The sequence below is a fragment of the Theropithecus gelada genome, chromosome 20, assembly GCF_003255815.1.
Source record: "Theropithecus gelada isolate Dixy chromosome 20, Tgel_1.0, whole genome shotgun sequence".
Classification (NCBI taxonomy): Eukaryota; Metazoa; Chordata; class Mammalia; order Primates; family Cercopithecidae; genus Theropithecus; species Theropithecus gelada.
The window spans coordinates 75,851,057-75,869,856 of record NC_037688.1 but is presented as its reverse complement, the minus strand read 5'-3'; the positions used below and the strand labels follow the sequence as shown (position 1 = coordinate 75,869,856).

The 18,800-nt window shown below is 39.7% G+C and overlaps 1 protein-coding gene and 1 non-coding gene across 6 annotated transcripts in view; both read left to right on the top strand.

The window, feature by feature from the left end:
- RBFOX1 (RNA binding fox-1 homolog 1) overlaps positions 1 to 18,800 on the top strand; it is a 1,702,422-nt gene that overhangs the window by 737,750 nt on the left and 945,872 nt on the right. The gene's annotated exons all lie outside the window — the stretch shown is intronic.
- Positions 2,887 to 2,948, top strand: LOC112614856. The gene has a single exon (XR_003117166.1). It is a non-coding gene; the product is annotated as a U7 small nuclear RNA (small nuclear RNA).

The window sequence follows — 18,800 nt, the reverse complement described above, 5'->3', positions numbered from 1 at the left end:
AGAGTGGCCAAAATATCATTGAAAAGAAAAATTTGGGAAGATGAATCCTGTGTGATTTCCAGACTTAATGGAAAGCTACAGTAATGAAGAAAGTGGTGCACTGGGCATAGTGGCTCAAACCTGTAATCTCAGCACTATGGGAAGGTGAGACAGTTGGATCGCTTGAGCCCAGGAGTTCAAGACCAGCGTATGCAACATGGCAAAGCCTCATCTCTACAAAAAATACAAAAATTTGCAGGGCATGGTGGCACATGTCTGCAGTCCCCAGCTACTTGGGAGGCTGAAGTGGGGGGATCGCCTGAACCTGGGAAGTTGAGGCTGTAGTGACCCGTGATTGTGCCGCTGCGCTCCAGCCTTGGTGAAGAGTGAGACACAGGTGTCAGGAAAAAAAAAAAAAAAAAAAGTGGTATTGCTGTCTTATTAATCCTTAACTATTATCAATTAATTGAAAGTTTACATAGGGTAGAAAAGTGAAATATTGATACATATAATCAATATTTATATATTTATAAACCAAAGGTTGCTAGTGATCCCAAGTCTGTTATAGGAATGTGAGATTTTATTAAGCATAACAAGCCAAATGTTGATGTCCAGTTCATAGAAACTCCATCTCCTAGCAGTCTTCTCAGTATTTTGGGAGACTCTAACAGGTGTCTCACTTGGGCTCAAACTAAAATCTCATATCTCCTGTGGAGCTTTACTACAGTGCAGATATCCCCTCACCACAGCTTACTGAGGTGTTAGCCTACCAAAGTCCTAGCAGACCTCTGCAGAATGCCTCACAGTACCCTAGCAGGTCCCTATACCACGCCAAATGGGAGATCCTTAAATTATCTTACTGGTTGCCCAGGAGCAGTGGCTCACACCTATAATCCCAGCACTTTGGGAGGCCGAGGTGGGCAGATCACAAGGTCAGGAGTTCGAGACCAGCCTGAACAACATGGTGAAACCCCATCTCTACTGAAAATATAAAAATTAGCTGGGCGTGGTGGTGTGTACCTGTAATCCCAGCTACTTAAGAGGCTGAGGCAGGAGAATTGCTTCAACCCAGGAGGTGGAGGTCGTAGTGAGCCGAGATCGCACCATTACATTCCAGACTGGGTGACTGAGCGAGACTCCGTCTCAAAAAGAAAAAAAAAAAAATATATATATATAGCCGGGCGCGGTGGCTCAAGCCTGTAATCCCAGCACTTTGGGAGGCCGAGACGGGCGGATCACGAGGTCAGGAGATCAAGACCATCCTGGCTAACACGGTGAAACCCCATCTCTACTAAAAAATACAAAAAACTAGCCGGGCGAGGTGGCGGGCGCCTGTAGTCCCAGCTACGCGGGAGGCTGAGGCAGGAGAATGGCGGGAACCCGGGAGGTGGAGCTTGCAGTGAGCTGAGATCAGGCCACTGCACTCCAGCCTTGGTGACAGAGCGAGACTCCGTCTCAAAAAAAAAAAAAAAAAAAAAAATATATATATATATATATATCTCTCTCTTACTGGTTTACTTCTTGTCACCTGGGATATGTAAGAAGCCTGTTGGGCAGTATTGACATAATCTCTATTAAAAGTGGTATTTTTAGTATCTGCTCTGGCTCCTCTCTTTAAACATCTCAGATACTGTCTCTCGTATAAAAAAAGACGAAGTTGCTGTCCCACACCATCCCTACTGTGTCCTTCTGATTGCTGCCTTTTTTGTACAAGCAGAAATACGTCTTCTGGGCACCATCCACTTCATGGACGGCAACTCGTACAAAGAGATTCCTGGGAGCTGTGAGTCTATGTGCTTATAGATAGCTGAATTGTGACTTATCCTCAGTCCCTACCCACCATCCAGAGTCATTTTTCTGACATAAAACTTTCATAGGCAATCCACACCTTATGGCTTCACCATTGTAAAACTGGTAGAAAGCACAATGCGCTATCAACTTCAGCGTCTTGAGGATTGGGCTGTGTTTTCTACATCCTTTCTCTTTTGAAATGCACATGTTATAGAAGGCTTAGGTTGTGTGATATGAAGGATTTTTCATCAATAGGGACACCATTATTTATGGAACCATTTTACTGATACTTTTTTGTGTTAACTACACTTGTATATGTAATTATTATCTGGTAGGATCATTTTTTTCCCCAATGTTATTTATGGCATGATTTACTAGCATCTCAATTAGGCAATAAATGCATATTTAATTGGGTACCATTATAGGTTCAGTACCACGCTGTGCATAAATACCAGAGTTATACAGACCCAGCCTTCTTTTCTGTTTCTTTCTACACACACACACACACACACACACACACACACATACACATATAGCTATATACATATGTATGTATGTATGAGCACAAATTATTTGGGCTGGGCACTGTGGCTCACGCCTATAATCCCAACACTTTGGGAGGCTGAGGCACAAGGATTGCATAAGCTCAGGATTTCAAGACCAACCTGGGCAATATAACAAGACCCTGTCTCTCCAAAAAATAAAGATAAAATATTAGCTAGCCATGATGGCATGCATTTGTAGTCCCAGCTACTTGGGAGACCGAAGTGGGAGGATCACGTGAGCCCAGAAGTTCGAGGCTGTTGTGAGTTATAATTACACCACTGCACTCCAGCCTTAGCAACAAGGCAACACCCTGTCTCAAACAAACAAAACACCGAATTATCTGGAGTATATAGAATTTGAACTTGTTACGTATGTATGAACAGAAGTTATGTGGAGTATATAGAATTCGAACTTGGCTTAGATGTATGATGAATTCTCAGAGGTTATGATTAATTATTTTTACCTTTCATTCTATAAGATTTTATTGAATACCTTCTAGATGCTAGAATTTCAGCAATGAGCAAGACTGATAAGGTCTTTGTCTAAGGAAGAACATAGACCCCATAAAATTGGTGTTATGGTTCTTTTAGAATTTGTCTAGCAGGTTTTCTGGTTTTTGCTAGAAAGCTGTCTAATAATTTATAAAATAAAAATGTTTTTGAAAGGGAAGAATTAAAAATCATGGGATTAAATGACAGGAGGAGCCAATCTGGGTATACATAAAATGACTGATATTTCTGTCCACAGTTGAGTGAAAAGTATTGGAAACTAACATTCACTGAGCAACTACTAGGAAGGCCAGATGGCATTCGAGAGAAAAAGTTGTAGTCTCCGGCAGTTCTGGGTTTAGATCCTGCTCTGCTACGAATTCTAGGCAGGATCATGTTTAGACAAGTTGTCTGTCGCATCTGAGCCTGGATTCCTCATTGGCGCAGAAAGTCGGTAATGGCATCAACCCAATTAAATGAGAGAACAGATGCACACAGGACGGACGCATTCCACATAATGCCTGGTTCAAAGTAAGCGCTCAGCACCTGAGTGCCACCATCGTTCCCCTAAGGAGGCATGCGATGGATCCTGGTTCTTGCTGTTATGGTCACTCAGGCACTTTAGACTCATAACCGTCCTGGGAGGTAGAACTTATATTTTCCCCAGTTTCCAGATAAGGATACTGAGGTTCAGGGAATTTGAACTAACCTGCCTTTGAGTACATACCCAGCAGGCAGCCATGCTGATTTCGGAGCTCCTTCTCTTTTCATTCATTGCACCGTTTATTGACCTCATATACATTCCTCATCTCCCGGAGTCTCTCTCCTAATCAGTACATCACGGGTAACAAATCTTAGTGACCTCAGTGAATAATAAGCCCAAAGGATTGCAGTGCACGGATTCTTGCTTAAGAATAACAGCGAGTTGGAAAGTTTTTCAGTGTCAACAGAGCAGCCTTATGATTAAAATCACTGAAGAATGTGATGTAAAATGTTTTTATTTCCTCTTGCTTTCTGTCTCCCTTGGAATAATAGTCAGCAGGAAGCACATTTCTGAAAGACTTCTCCATCTCTACATCCTCAGAATATAATAAGGGCCAAGCTGACTGTGTCAGGGTGTTCAGAGTTAGTTGGCACACAAATGAAAAGATGGTACTCTCAGACTTTTATGAATTTTTCTCTCTAGCAGTCTTGGGGTGGAAGGACATCTTTGAAATTGATGTAGCTATCAACCAGGAGCTAACATTAAGATTTCAGTCGAGGTGTACGGGGTTATGATCTTTCTGTTACTGTCAAAACTGCAGCTGTTGTATTTGCATTGAGTGGTGTGCCGGAGAGAGCAAAATGGGTTGTAGGAGAAGGAAAAAGAAATAGCAAAACCTATTGAATCGTGGGCTCTACCAGAGGGCATTTGTTAAAGGTAAATTCATCAATAGCTGTTAAGTCATTTGTATTGAATCATTCTCATAGCCTCACAGCACTTCTTAGTTTTAATAATGGGTCAGAGAGAGGAGCTTGGTGATGGATGCCTTATTATGGTATTTAGGCACTTAATTGCAACTGGGCTTAAAATAGCAGCAGAAGCTGAAACCAGGGTGGCTCAGGAGTAAATTATGTTTTCAGTCTACCAAAACACCCTTTTTAAAATTCAAATGTAGTATTTCTTGACATATGTTTCTTGATACACTGTTACCAGCAGTTTATCAGAGATGGAAGAATGTTAAAATAAACTGGTGACTGGAGTATGGTATCTAAAGACTTTCCTTGTTCATCACCATAAGAGATATTTCAAAAGAAACATTTCGACCCACGTTAAAAACACCTGCAGTTATGCTGGGTTGGGGGTGTGCATTCATTCTTCATTCATGTGTCATTTGTTGCTAATGTTAAGGGGATGGGGCAATGTATGAGACACACCCTTGCCTTCATGGACTAATTATTACTCCAGTGGTGGCAGTGAGAAAAACATAAATAATAATAACAATAAATGCCAAAGGGGATGTGTGTGATGAAGAAACCAGGAAGCTGAAATAGTGAGTGATGGTAGAAGATACAGTAGTGTTTGCTTCAGATCAGCGGGCCAGGGAAGGGCTCTTGGAGAAGAACCCATTTAAGCAGAGGTCTAAGTGATATGAAGGTCCCAACTGGCCAAAAGTGGGAAGGATCATTAGAAACAGAAACAACATGTTTAAAGGCCCTGATGTGGGAAAGAACTAAAAGGAGACCAGGGTGGCCAAGCTAAGCAGAGAAGTCAGTGGAGGGGTAGGACATAGGTTTGAATAGCAAGGTAAAAGTCAAGTCCTGTGTGGCCTTTTCAGTTACTTTACATTTTATTCAAAATACAGTGAGAAACAATGAAGAGTTTTAAGGACGAGAGTATTGAGCTCTTATGTATACTATTAGGAGATTCCTTTTATTGACTCTAGAATGGATGGGGAGTAGGTGGCTAAGGAGGAAGTTGGCAGTGGTGCAGGCGAGAAGTAACAGTGGCCTCTACCAGAAAAATGAATGGACTGAAAATGCACTTGGAAGACATGCTAGTAGACAAAGAGGAACTAGCTAGGAAGTTCCCTAAACCTGGGTGGTCTGTATTCTTGGGGCATTTGCACCCTAATGACTGAACATCCTGACTCCCTATGTCTAAGTCCATGTACAGCAACTCTTTGCCTCACTTGTAGGTGAAATGATTTTGGAGTCACTGGTTGGATAAAAAACTACACAGGTAGAACACACAGTACTTCCTCCGCACATCTGATTTGGGAGTTTTGAACTTTACTTGTCTTAGACTGCATGAAATGTCAAAGGAAGCCAATACTATTGGTTCATTTCTTGAGTCCGTTGGTTATCATCAGCTTGCTACTTACAATATATAAGCGGATAAAACCAGGGGCGGCAATTTCAGGCGTTGAACCTGAGTTGTTTACTGCCCCTGTGGTCTCATGAAGAATGGGTGATTATCGTAACCCCCTTGCTATTATTTTCATAACAAAGCTGTCTCTGACCAGCTACAATCTTGGACTTACATAATTGAATTTTAGATGGAGATGCGCTGCTGGTTTATATGAATTTTCCACGGGTGCCAGCATGAGTCCAGGCTTTAACAAACAATATTTTTAATTGAGATTTTATGTCTTTGCCCTCAAATCAAGCACTTTAATAGGATCCCAGTTGGAATAGGTGACTCAGTAACAAGTTACCACTGCTTTCAACTTCAGAAAGGTGTTAATTTCTCTAACTCCTGCTGGGCGTCCATCTACTCCAGTGACCCACTGCCTGCATGTACCATAAAAACGAGTGTTTTGCATTCCATTATGTTCAAAGTATAGCCTTAGTAATCTACATATGTCTTGTAGGATGTGCTGGCTTTGTTCCATCAGACAACATTAAGATGGAAAAGTATTAACAATATTGATTTGTCATTTATAACATTGAAGTGATAGATTGAAATGCAATTTGGATGTACTCCAAACCTCCAATAAGTTTGACATTATCGGATGAAATACAATGATCTCAGTCTACTTAATATGCTGTGTCCATATGACAACAGTAGAGAGAATGAAGCAAGAAATTGGCCACAAGGAAGTGATGGCTCCATGTTTCAAGTATTTGTAGAATTTAGAGATTGAATATGACGTTCTCCATCGCTGGATCTTGCTATGTGCTGGAAGCTGTGTTCTTTCCATGTTTGTTCATCTTTGAAAGCGAGTTAGCGCATTCCTAGAGAGTAGAGTGATACTCTTCACTGAACTTTGTAAACTTCTTTAAGCTTCTTCTTATGACATCTTGCCATAATGTTCTTCCATTCCCCTGCTCTGGGATACCGGTAATAACTCTAACACACATACCTTTCTGCGCATTGGTTTCATGCAACATGCGCACCTATCTTGATTTCAGAGTTTCCTATCCCCCTTTCCCTTACTGCTTCTCGACTTCCACCCTTTCCTGCTGGTTATGAAATTCTCAAACTTTATTCCTACTCCAATTTTTTCTTTTTCTTTTCTTTTTTTTTTTTTTTTTTTTTTGCAGGGTTCTATGTTCTCTGTCAGCCTCTCTGCTCACATATTTCAGTTTCTCTGTTGTCCCAGAGAATTTTTATCTTCCTATTGGCAATATGTTTGTACAGTGTGAATATGTAATAATTTTACTTGGTTGCTGTGGAGAAGGGAAAATATACAAATGTGCAAATTTCAAAATTGATTTTAACTGTTTCATAGTGGTCATATAGTATTATTAGGAAGTAATGACATAAAAACTATGAATATTGAACAACTTGAGTAAACATCATGTATGCTGAAAATTGTAGGGGGCATTTTAATGATGTCTGAAATTTACTTTGAAATGCACCAAAAATAAGATGAGGTGATGGTTGGAGAGACAGATGGACAGATGGAAATAGCTGGGATAAAGCGAGTATAGTAAAATGCCAGTAGGAGAATATAGGTGGTAGATATACGGATGTTTGCTGTAAAATTCTTTCACCTTTGCTGTTTTGAAATTTGCATACTGCAATATTGGAAAAATATGGTACAAAAGTGAATAGTCATATAGTTAACTCATAGACTGAGATAAAAATTGTGTGCCTGCATTAATATCTATTCTTTTATTCAGGGATGCTTTCAGGACCATAGTTGCAGCAAGATCATCTTGCCATAACCCAGTGTCCCCTTTTCATCTCCTATACCATGTCTGCCTGCCTGTTTTCTTCTTCTCTTTGAATATTTGTTACATCTGTCTTCATAGAAACTGTGCAATTTCTTCTCTTCATCAACGCCTGTAAGTAGAACCAGCAACAGAGCAAACGGGAGAAAAAGAAACGTACTTCTTGCCTTCCTTCCTTTTCTATCGCCCCACGCAAAGGCTGGTGCCCTCCTCCTCGCTTGTGTCTTGTGTCAGAGTTAGCGGAACAACTCTGGCCTCCTTGGATTTATGTGACTCGGACTGAGAGAATGCTGCCACAGCTGAGGCTGTTGCCTGCTCTGCATTGATTGAGTTTCCTGGGCTTGAGGGATTTTTGCCGAGCTGAGTTTTATGGTTGGTATGCTCTCGGTCATTTGTCATAAAATCATTCCAACCAAGCTGTTTACTGGTTTGAATGCTTAATTACTGAAGGAGAAGAGACTCGCTCCTTTTGGAGCTGAGTGTTGACTTGGATGCTTTTTACTGGGTTATCTTCTGGTACCCAACTCTTACTGAGTAGTTTTATACAGTATACATACCACCCTTCAGAATAAAAAAAATAAAGACCCCCATGATTTTATCTAAGTATTTGGAACAGTACAAAGACGTATCATTTTAATTCGTATTATGACAGCATTTTTCTTTTGAGTAGAAATTGATTGCAAAACTCAACACTCAGGCAGCTACAAGCTATGAAAGGATGTATGCTCCGAGGTCAGATGAGAATGTTCACCTGGTTTCTTCAGATCAATTTCCAGAAATGCATTGCTGGCCCTCCCCTAACTCAAGATCCTCAATCCAAATTGCATAAATGGTGTTGGATACAATTATCTCTCTGAAAATTTTCACCTAAATTGGAATTAAATTTATTTGTAAAAGCAAAGTCATCTTGGGAATTATATTTCAAAACCTGCGGTTGAAGATTTAGTGAGTGAAGCTCTTTCCTGGTGCTTCCTCCACAATTTCAGCTCGTCTTTTTCATGAGGAACATCAAAGCACTCTTTGGGTTCCCACTGCTCCCTCCTCAGCACTAATTCCCACATAAAATTTCTCTCTACAAATTGGCCTCCGCTAATTTTTGGCATTGGTTGTGTCCTGTTGAATTCTTCAGGAGCACACTTTTATGTATGGGCATGTTGTTTTGGAGGTGGGAGAAAGAGAGAATAAGAGAGATAGGCAGGAAATGGAATGTTTTAATGCCAACATAACCTGTCAGAACACCTGAAATATTTACTACAGTGTTGATGTTTCATTTGTCTCTTAGTCAGCGGGGCATTGTGTTGTTTCATTGTTTTATCATGGAGTACTGTGGCTCTTTTAACTGTAAGGAATTAGAACTTTAGTAAAAACAACTTTTAATCACTTTGCTATAAAGGTAATACTACAGAATTATTTTATTGTGGTATGACTTCCCTGTTATTCAAAAACAACTACTTGTCACCCTTTGTACTTCGGGCTTCTTTTTTTTTTTCTCCCCTTCTTTTAACTGTTGCCCCTATTTGGAGCGATTATACTTAAAGTAATATGGATTCTTTCAGAGCTGCCAAAAGGTGAAATTGACTTTTTGAGAATGTATTGCTGAAAACTGCAGCCGATGCACTTTTCCCACGTAGAAACATTCTGTGTGTTAAGACCGAAAGGGACAATTTACAGCCAGTTTCAAATTGCTAGCTGAGGTCAATAAGTGCCCACTTCTGCAATCACATCAGCCCTGTTTAGATGACAATACACAATGAGGTGCCTCCCAGGGAGTGACCACCTGGGAACTGGCCACCTCCATTGGCAGCAAAACCCTTTTCACAAGTTTTATTTGGTCATTCATAGTAGAAACCTTTAAAAGTCTTCAACCTTTAATTTCAACCATTTAAAAAATACATACTGTACTACCATTTACATATAACTGGGTTTATTTAAAAATTATATGAATTGGGGAAAGGATACCCTCTTCAATAAGCTGTGCTGGGAAAAATGGATATCCATATGCAGAGGAATGAAACAAGACCCTATCTCTCACCGTCTACAAAAATCAACTCAAAATGCATTAAAGATTGAAACCTGATACTATAAAGCTACTAGAAGTAAACATAGGTAAAATGCGTTAAGACATTGGCCTGGGCAAAGATTTTATCTAAGACTTCAAAGGCATAGGCAATAGAAACAAAAATATACAAATAGGACTATATTAGACTAAAAAGCTTTGGCACAACAAAGGAAACAACGCATAGAGGGAAGGGAGGATCTGTAGAATGGGAGCAAATATTTGCAAGCTATTCTGTCAACTCATATCCAGAATATAAGACAAAGAACCCAGTCAACTCTATAGCAATAATAATAATAATAATCCTATTTAAAAATGGGCAAAGGATCTGAATAAACATTTCTCAAAAGAGGACATACAGGCCGGGCACAGTGGCTCACACTTGTAATCCCAACACTTTGGGAGGCCGAGGTAGGTGGATCACGTGAGGTCAGGAGTTCAAGACCAGCCTGGCCAACATGGTGAAACTCTGTCTCTACTAAAAATACAAAAAAAAAAAAAAAATTTAGCCAGGTGTGGTGGTACATGCCTGTAATCCCAGCTACTTGGGAAGCTGAGGCAGGAGAATCCTTTAAATCCAGGAGGCAGAGGTTGCAGTGAGCTGAGATTGTGCCATTGCAGTCCAGCCTGGGTAACAAGAGTGAAACTCTGTCTCAAAAAAAACAGTCAACAGATACAAAAAAAAAAAAAAGCTTAACATTACTAAAAACAAACAAACATGCAAACGGCCAACAGGTATAAAAAAATACTTAACATCACTAATTATCAGAGAAATGCAGATCAAAACTTCAGTGAGGTATTATCTCATCCCAGTTAGAATGACTATTATCAAAAAGACAAAAAATAACAAATGCTGGCAAGGATGTAGAGAAGAGAGAACTTTTATGCACTGTTGGTTGGAATGAAAATTGGCACAGCTAATAGGGAAAACAATACAGAGATTTCTCAAAAAACTAAAAGTAGAACTACCATAAAATCCAGCAAAATCCCACTATGGGTATTTACGCAAAGGAAAGAAAATCAGTATCTCAGAGGACCTGCACACCCATGTTTACACAGCACCATTTACAGTAGCAAAGATATGAAATCAACCTAAGTGTCCTTTAAGAGATGATTAGATTTAAATGTGGTATGTATGTACAAGGGAATACTATTCAGCCCTGAAAAAGGATGAAATGCTGTTCGTTACAGCAACATGGATGGAACTGGAGGGAAGCCATTATGTTAACTGAAATAAGCTGAGCACAGAAAGACAAATATCACATGTTCTCACTCATATATGGGAGCTAAAAATGTTGATCTCTGGAGGATAGACAGTAGAATGGTGGTTACCAGAGGCTGGGAAGGGTGGAGAAGTTAGCATGAGGGGAGGTTGGTAATAAGTACCAACATACAGTTAGATAGGAGTGAGTTCTAGTGTTCCACAGCATAGTATGGTGACGATGGTTAACAACAATTTATTGTACATTTCAAAATAGCTAGAAGAAAAGATTTGAAATGTTTCCAACACATAGAAATGACAAGTGTTTGAGGTGATAGATATCCCCAATTACCCTGATCATAACACGTCGTGTGCATGTATCAAAATATCACATGTAACCCATAAATATATACAATTATTATGCATCAGTAAAAAAAGATTTTAAAAATTACAACAAAATCCAGGTTTTCTTGTTTTTTTATTTGTTGTTGTTGTTTTTAATGAGGTAAACACTGTCCTCTATTACACTGAACTGTCACACCTTTAAGAAGTTGGTCCAAACTACTATCTTCTTTATACCAATAAGAAGGATCAGGACATAGAAAGTTAAGTAAATGGTCCAAGTCAGTAAATGTGGATTCATGATTTTGAAACTGTGTGGTCAGATTTCAGGTACTGTCCTCTTAATGTCTTGCCGTGAGATTTGAGATCCACAATAACTTGGCATTGTTGAGATATTGGGAAGCTACTATCAGAATCAGTCCTCTGCTTGCTTTGTTAGTGTAAACTAGAGATAATTTAGTATAAAATGTCCCAATAAAAACGTTCCCCCAAGCATATGTAAACCACGACATAATAGATGTATCCAAGTAGCAGAATGCTATTATGTGCAAGAGATTAACCAGACCGAAGTTATTTGTCATAGCAACGGGTGCTAGAGTTGACAAATTACAATTGAACCCAGTTTGTAGCAAAATGTTAGAGCCTTGGCACTGATTAATTGATGTGAGCGTCCAGCCTAGAATACATTAGAGCAATTTAAATATTCAAAACAGAATATAACCATGCTCTCTAAAACATCCCAAACTGTACCAGGCAACTATCTTTGTTTGATTCTATAATGCAAATATTTTATGCCTAAGACTTTTAAAGCACAGTCTGTTAGTAGCCAGACACACCACCAATTTAGTAATTTTTAATGAAAAAAAAAAAAAAAGCATGTTACATTAAATGCTTATATTGATTGTCAAGGAGCCTGACTACAGATCTTTTAAAACTTGCAGCATAGGGTTAAAAGGGACCATCCTCTCTTAGAAATTTCTTAAAAAGAAATTTTAACTCTGGGTAATGTGTTTACCCTAATTAGATAAGAAACCTCATCCTAATAAAATTAATGGACTGAAGGTGACATGTGTTCAGGGAGAGGAGGGAAAGAGTTTAGAAAGCAGAAAAAATTTTGCTTTCTGAGCTAGAAAAATGGATGTTGAACTTAAATCTCTTCAGACAATGATGAGCTGGTCATATCATCACAAGAATAGGCTACCTCTTTCTTGCATTTAAGGTTTCTGTTATGAAACAGGGAACATGGTTATATTCTACTGAAAAGAAAGTTGAAATGGAGTAGAATCAGTGGAGTTTCATATTACCTATCAATTCTTTTTTTTTTTTTTCTTTTTTTGAGATGGAGTCTCACTCTGTCTCCCAGGCTGGAGTAGGGTGGCACAATCTCAGTTCACTGCAACCTCCGCCTCCTGGGTTCAAGTGATTCTCTGGCTTAGCCTCCTGAGTAGCTGGGATTACAGGCACATGGCACCACACCTGGCTAATTTTTGTATTTTTAATAGAGACGGGGTTTCACCATGTTGGCCAGGCTGGTCTCAAACTCCTGACCTTAGGTGATTTGCCTGCCTTGGCCTCCCAAAGTGCTGGGATTATAGGCATGAGCCACTGCACCCAGCTCCGATTAATTCTTTACTCAACCAACTTCATTTCTTGATATGTCAGTCATCTCTCTCTCTCAGTGTGTGTGTGTGTGTGTGTGTGTGTGTGTGTGTGTATTTTCAGTTTTTGTCCATCTGACAGTTGCTGTTGTTTTCATTGTTAGCACATGAGTTCCAGTTCCAGTATTTCTGTGGCATAGCCTTTTGTTCTTTTAACATGTAGGGATTTATTTAGGTCCATTACTTGTTTTCACTTCGTCTTTGCCTTTTCTTAAATTTCAACTTTAATAATAGCCTTTAATAGAATAACAGTGCATTACCTTTCATTGACTAAATTTATGCTGAGGAATTTATGCTAAAGAAATAATAAGGAATGTGTGCCAAGATGTGGCTATAAGGATGTTCATTACTAGATTGTTTATAATAGCAAGACAGTGGAAAATTACCCAAATGGCCTATAACAGGGAAGTGATGAAATCAAGTGTGGTATAAAGTTACAGTGAAATTCTTTCGTTTATTCATCATCTATCAAATATTACTTGAGAGGGTATTTTTTATCAGCCATTTTGGAGACTCTAAATATGTAGCCTTCCAGGGCATTAATAGTGATATGGTGGAAGAATCGTCAATGGCACAGCAAAAGGCCAGCATATAGCTTAGGCAGTCCAAACTCAGTGTGATCTTATTTTCATTAAAAGATAAAAGGACAGTGGAAATATATTTTCTTAAGAAAAAATCTGTACGTACGCAAAGATAAGTGTCTCTTTGTTTGACTCTTTGGATATTTATTCTGTAAATAGTTTGTAATGAATTCCTCATGTCTTTAAGCAGAAAACAAATTGTAAATGGTTTAAAAAGGCAATTGTTTTAAAGGGTTGAGGAGAGCATTGGCACCTATGTTTCTGTTATCTATGAAGGTGAAAGGGGAATCAAGATGGTTTCAGTCTTTTGTTTTTAAAGCCAATGGAATTCTTCAACATCTTAACTATCTTTTAACTCTTGCTATTATAAGAAGTGATATTTTAATGTTTAGGAAAGGCATGTGTTATGAAGACAAAATAAGATAAAATACCAAGGATATTAGCAATCACCGTGGACTGGATGGTATGTGGAAAGGCAGGCAGTAAATGCTTTTAGAAGGAATTGTTAGTCTTCTCGACAGTTTAGCATTCAATCTAGTTTTGTGTTGGTAGACTGACTGGAAGAAGTAGACTGAATTGGGTGAGACAAATAAAATCATGTACTGGAGTAGAGAGATCCAATCTTTCCCTTTCTCTGCAAGGTTTGTATTTAGGTTATAAAAATAATTGCGGGAGGGAAGATTAGGGCAAGGCACAGCCCTGGTGCAAGACACAGAGATGAGCAGTCATGTATTTCACACAGAGTAGGGTCAGAGAGTGCACCTGGAGCCAACACCAACAGTGTGTGGCCCCAGGGAGTGGCGCTAACTCTGGTCAATGCCACCCATCAGGATTGGACTGTAATGGATAGATCTTCCTAGCACTGCCTCTGGTCAGTGACACCCATCAGGATTGGACTGTAATGGATAGATCTTCCTAGCTCTCTCCCTAAAAGTTGACTCAGCCATCTTTCCAATTAATAAGAAAATACCAAACAGAACATTAAAGTTTACAGCTTCACATTTTCAAATTAAATTATCTATTGATTCGTAGGGGGCTGTCGTTAAAAATCAGCACCACCACAACTGACAGTGCCTTGAAAATATTCATCATGATGACTTTGATCAAATTGTAAATGTGGATCTGAACTTTATTTTAGAAGTAAAGGAGGCAAATGAGCAATAAATTTGAAGCCCAGGTAATTGGGGGGAAAAGTAATCAATTTAATCAGTCCCAAGAGCTAAGTGATTCAGAGAATTGACACTTGGATATTTGGTTGAAGCCTTTTGTCTGAAAATGTCATTTGTATATGTTTAAGAAAATATTCTATTCCAGACATACATCTAGTCTTTGCATCTCTTATACTGTTAGTTTTTAGTTTTTAAGCATACACTCAAGGTAATAGTTTTCCTGTTAGTTTTTAGTTTTTAAACATACATTCCAAGTAATAGTTTTCCTTTCTCCCAATCTTCATTTTTTTTTCTTTTTTTTTTTTTTTTTTTTGAGACAAAGTATCATCGCTCTGTCACCCAGGCTGGAGTGTAGTGGTGCTATCTTGGCTCACTGTAACCTCTGCCTCCCAGATTCAAGCAGTTCTCTGCCTCAGCCTTCCAAGTGGCTGGGATTACAGGTGCCCGCCACCATGCCTGGCTAATTTTTGTATTTTTAGTAGAGATGAGGTTTCATGAACTTGACTAGGCTGGTCTTGAACTCCTGACCTTGTGATCCACCTGCCTCGGCCCCCTAAAGTGCTGGGATTACAGACATGAGCAACCACGCCAATCCCTCTCTCTCCTTGTTGCTACTACACCATCCATACTCCAGTCACCCAAAACAATTATATCTCTCATTCCAAGCAGGTACTTTCTTTCTCACTCTAACCCCACATTGTCTTCACCTCTAGACTGAAGATCATTCATATCTGACATTTTTTGTTCAACCACAGCCCACTTATGCCTGCCTTCTCATGTGCCCCTCAAGCTTGACAACTCTACAGATACTAAGATGAAATATGGTGTATATGTTGAAAGGATTCCTCTGGAGCCTGATCTCCACATCTGGTTCTATCTCCTGCTAGTTGAGTTACCTTGGGAAATTAACTTAGTTTTCTGCTACCTCTGTCTTCTCCTCTGTAAAATGTAGTAGCAATATATAAAAATTCCTTAGAGTTATAATTAGAATTAGATAAAATAATGCTAAATAATTGCAAATAACCTATTATGTAGAGAGTGATAGGTTATACGTGTACTGTTGTCTAGAATTCAGACTTCTAGTGAAAATACTGAATTGGGTCTTCAGTAAACTAGTAATATGTCAATGTTGGCTTTTTCATAGTAATTTTTAGCCACGCTTACTAGTGCACTTAGAAGCTAAATATTAGCAAACAGTACTTAATTTGAACATACCACCACCGACAATGAAATTACAGGTTACCCACCTGTAAGAACAAAATAAAAGGTTTAGATCTTTGGATTAGTTTATGGCTCACCAGTAGGACCCCTTTACAAGGTATACTCCCACGGTCATTATGTTCCAGGGTTGAAACCCTAGACTACTATATTTAATTCTCCTCAAGAATCTTAGATGTGAAAGGAACAGCAAAAGTCATTTTATCAAGATTTAGTCCTGGTACCAGAACTCCATTAAACTTGGCATTTGATTATTGGTTTTGGGACCCAGTGATTTGCTACAGAATCGGTTGAGTTCTAGAGATACAAATATAGTAAGGTGAAGAGCCTTACCCCACGGGGATAGCGGCTAGTCAGGGAGACAGGCAAGTAAACAGGCAGTTGCAAAATAAAAAACAGGTGTTACCAGAGTCATAGTGACTCTGAAAGGAGGTACATCTCCTTGCCTTGGGTGGGCGTCAGTGGATACAAAAAGAATTTCTGAGAAAGGTAGCATCTGAGCTGAAACCTGAAGAACAAGTGGGAGTTCCCCACATGAAGGTAGAGGAATAGAGCAAAGAAGTTTGCCCAGTACAAATAGAAACATGCAAGATAGAGGATGCCACATTCATTCAGTGGCTATTTATTATTAAGGTCCTATAATGTATCAGGACTGTATTATGAGAATTTATGTAAATGCCAGACCACTGTCTCTCCACCTCTAAACTGAGGTTTTTCAGGGCAGAAATTGTCCAATTTATCTTTGCTAACCTAATGCTTTCGGCTTAATGTTTATCAAATGGAAGATATTCGATAATTATTAGTTGAAGAAATGAATTAATCAGTACATGGTTTATCTTCAATTTCTTCCTGCTAGTGAGAAGCAAAGTCATTAGAAAAACCATTGACCAGGATAGGGGTCAGGGGTAGAGACTTGCAGCCCATCACTAGTGATTACCTTCCTGGTGGAGAGCCATCCATTCTGTCAGTATTGTTTGGCACAACCATTCCACCAGTGAACTGTATCTTCACTGGGCCTGCACACCTGTCTTTTTTTTTTTTTTTTTTTTTTTTTTGAGACAGAGTCTCGCTCTGTCACCCAGGCTGGAGTGGTGCAGTGGTGGGATCTCGGCTCACTGCAAGCTCCGCCTCCCGGGTTCATGCCATTCTCCTGCCTCAGCCTCCTAAGTAGCTGGGACTACAAGCGTCCGCCACCATGCCCGGCTAGTTTGTTGTATTTTTTTAGTAGAGACGGCGTTTCACCGGGTTAGCCAGGATGGTCTCGATCTCCTGACCTCGTGATCCGCCCGTCTCAGCCTCCCAAAGTGCTGGGATTACAGGCTTGAGCCACCGCGCCCGGCACACCTGTCTTATTCATGGATATTCCACAAGCATAATGGCAGATGTGTGATTTCTGACCTCTCCTCCAACCCGGTTGACTTGGGTTATAGCAACAGAGAAAATGAGCTTCGCTTGGGGTAATTTCTTAACAAACTATCGTTGACCATTATTCATCAACAACCACTTGCCTTTCCAGTGTCTCACCAATTCCATATTTCATTCTCTGTTCTACCTCCCATCGAAGTATCAGGTCTGTTTTAGAATCTACCTTTTTATTAGAATGTTTGCCCCTTTTAGCCTAATAGCACCTTTATCATTCCAAAACCACTGGACGGATTCCACACAAACGTTAAATGTTTAAATGTGTTCACACTGAAATGTGTGGGAATAGCAAATGGTCTTTTGTTATAACTTTTAAAGATCTTCTGAAATTCATCTATTTCATTTGCATATTGAAGTACCTGCTTATGTTCAGGAACCTGTGCTTAGCGTTTGTATATATCCTGTGGTTCCCAATATTAATGAGGCCTGGAGAAAGTTGAATCTGCAAAGTTCTTTATGGTGGCCCTCAGGGAATGAGGTAGCAGGATGTTAATGCTGTCTGCATGCTGTGAAGGATGATAAACTGTACTTGGGTGACCTTATTAATCACTCATAATGTGATCTCAAATGTATGTGCATTTTCTGTGCCTCCCAGCCTTTGCCTATGGAGAGGGAAAGGTGAGCATTCCCTAGTCACCTTAAGCTCTAGATGCCCTCGATGTCTTCCACTTGAGCATCTGAACTTCACCCCACTTTTATGACAGCAGCTGGCATGCAAATTGGCTGGACTTAAAAGCACTCCAGTTCACCTCCCTTTGCTCAATCTGGGCACAAATGATCAAGCTCAGCAATTCTGAAAATGGCCCACCCTTTTAAAGGGAAAACCTAAAATACTTTCAGTCCCAATGATAGTTGGGCCAAGCAGTGTCTGGTAGCCCATTCTTAGTTCTGTTACCAGCCAGTCATGCAGGTTAGCTTGATGAGCGCAACTCTTTGTCATCTTTCCACCTGTCCTTGTCTGTCCATTCACTGATTCATTCGTTCATTCATCCCACGGATGCTTACTGAATGTCCACTGAACGTTGGAGCAACAACAGGAAATAAAGACATGGTTTCTGTCCTCATGGGACTTACATTCTATTTGGATATACTAGGGAGAAAAAAGAGTAAACAAAACAATTAGAGATGATAATTATTAACAGTAAATGCATAGGCCAGGTGCGGTAGCTCATGCCTGTAATCCCAGCAGTTTTAGAGGGTGAGGCAGGCAGATCACTTGGGGTCAGATGTTTGAGACCAGCCTGGCCAATATGGTGAAACCCTGTCTCTACCAAAAATATAAAAATTAGGCATGGTGATGGGTGCCTGAAATCCCAGCTACTCAGGAGGGTGAGGCAGGAGAATCTCTTGAACCCAGAAGGTGGAGGTTGCAGTGAGCCAAGATTGTGCCACTGCACTTCAGCCTGGATGACAGAGTGAGATTGTCTAAAAAAAAAAAAAAGAGAGAGTAAATTCATGGGACATTGTAATGGAGAATCATAATGTATGTGCTGGCTAAGGTTTTCAGAAAAAAAAAAAAAATCATGGTGACATGAAATTTAAGCAGAAACCTCAAGTCCTAAAGAATGCAAGAGAATCTGGGGAAGTATGCTCTAGGCTGATGGAACAGCAAATAAAATGATAGGGAATCTGAGAACATTTTACCTTTCAGGAGGCTCTGAATGCAGCACGTGGTAAGGGAAGGGGTGGA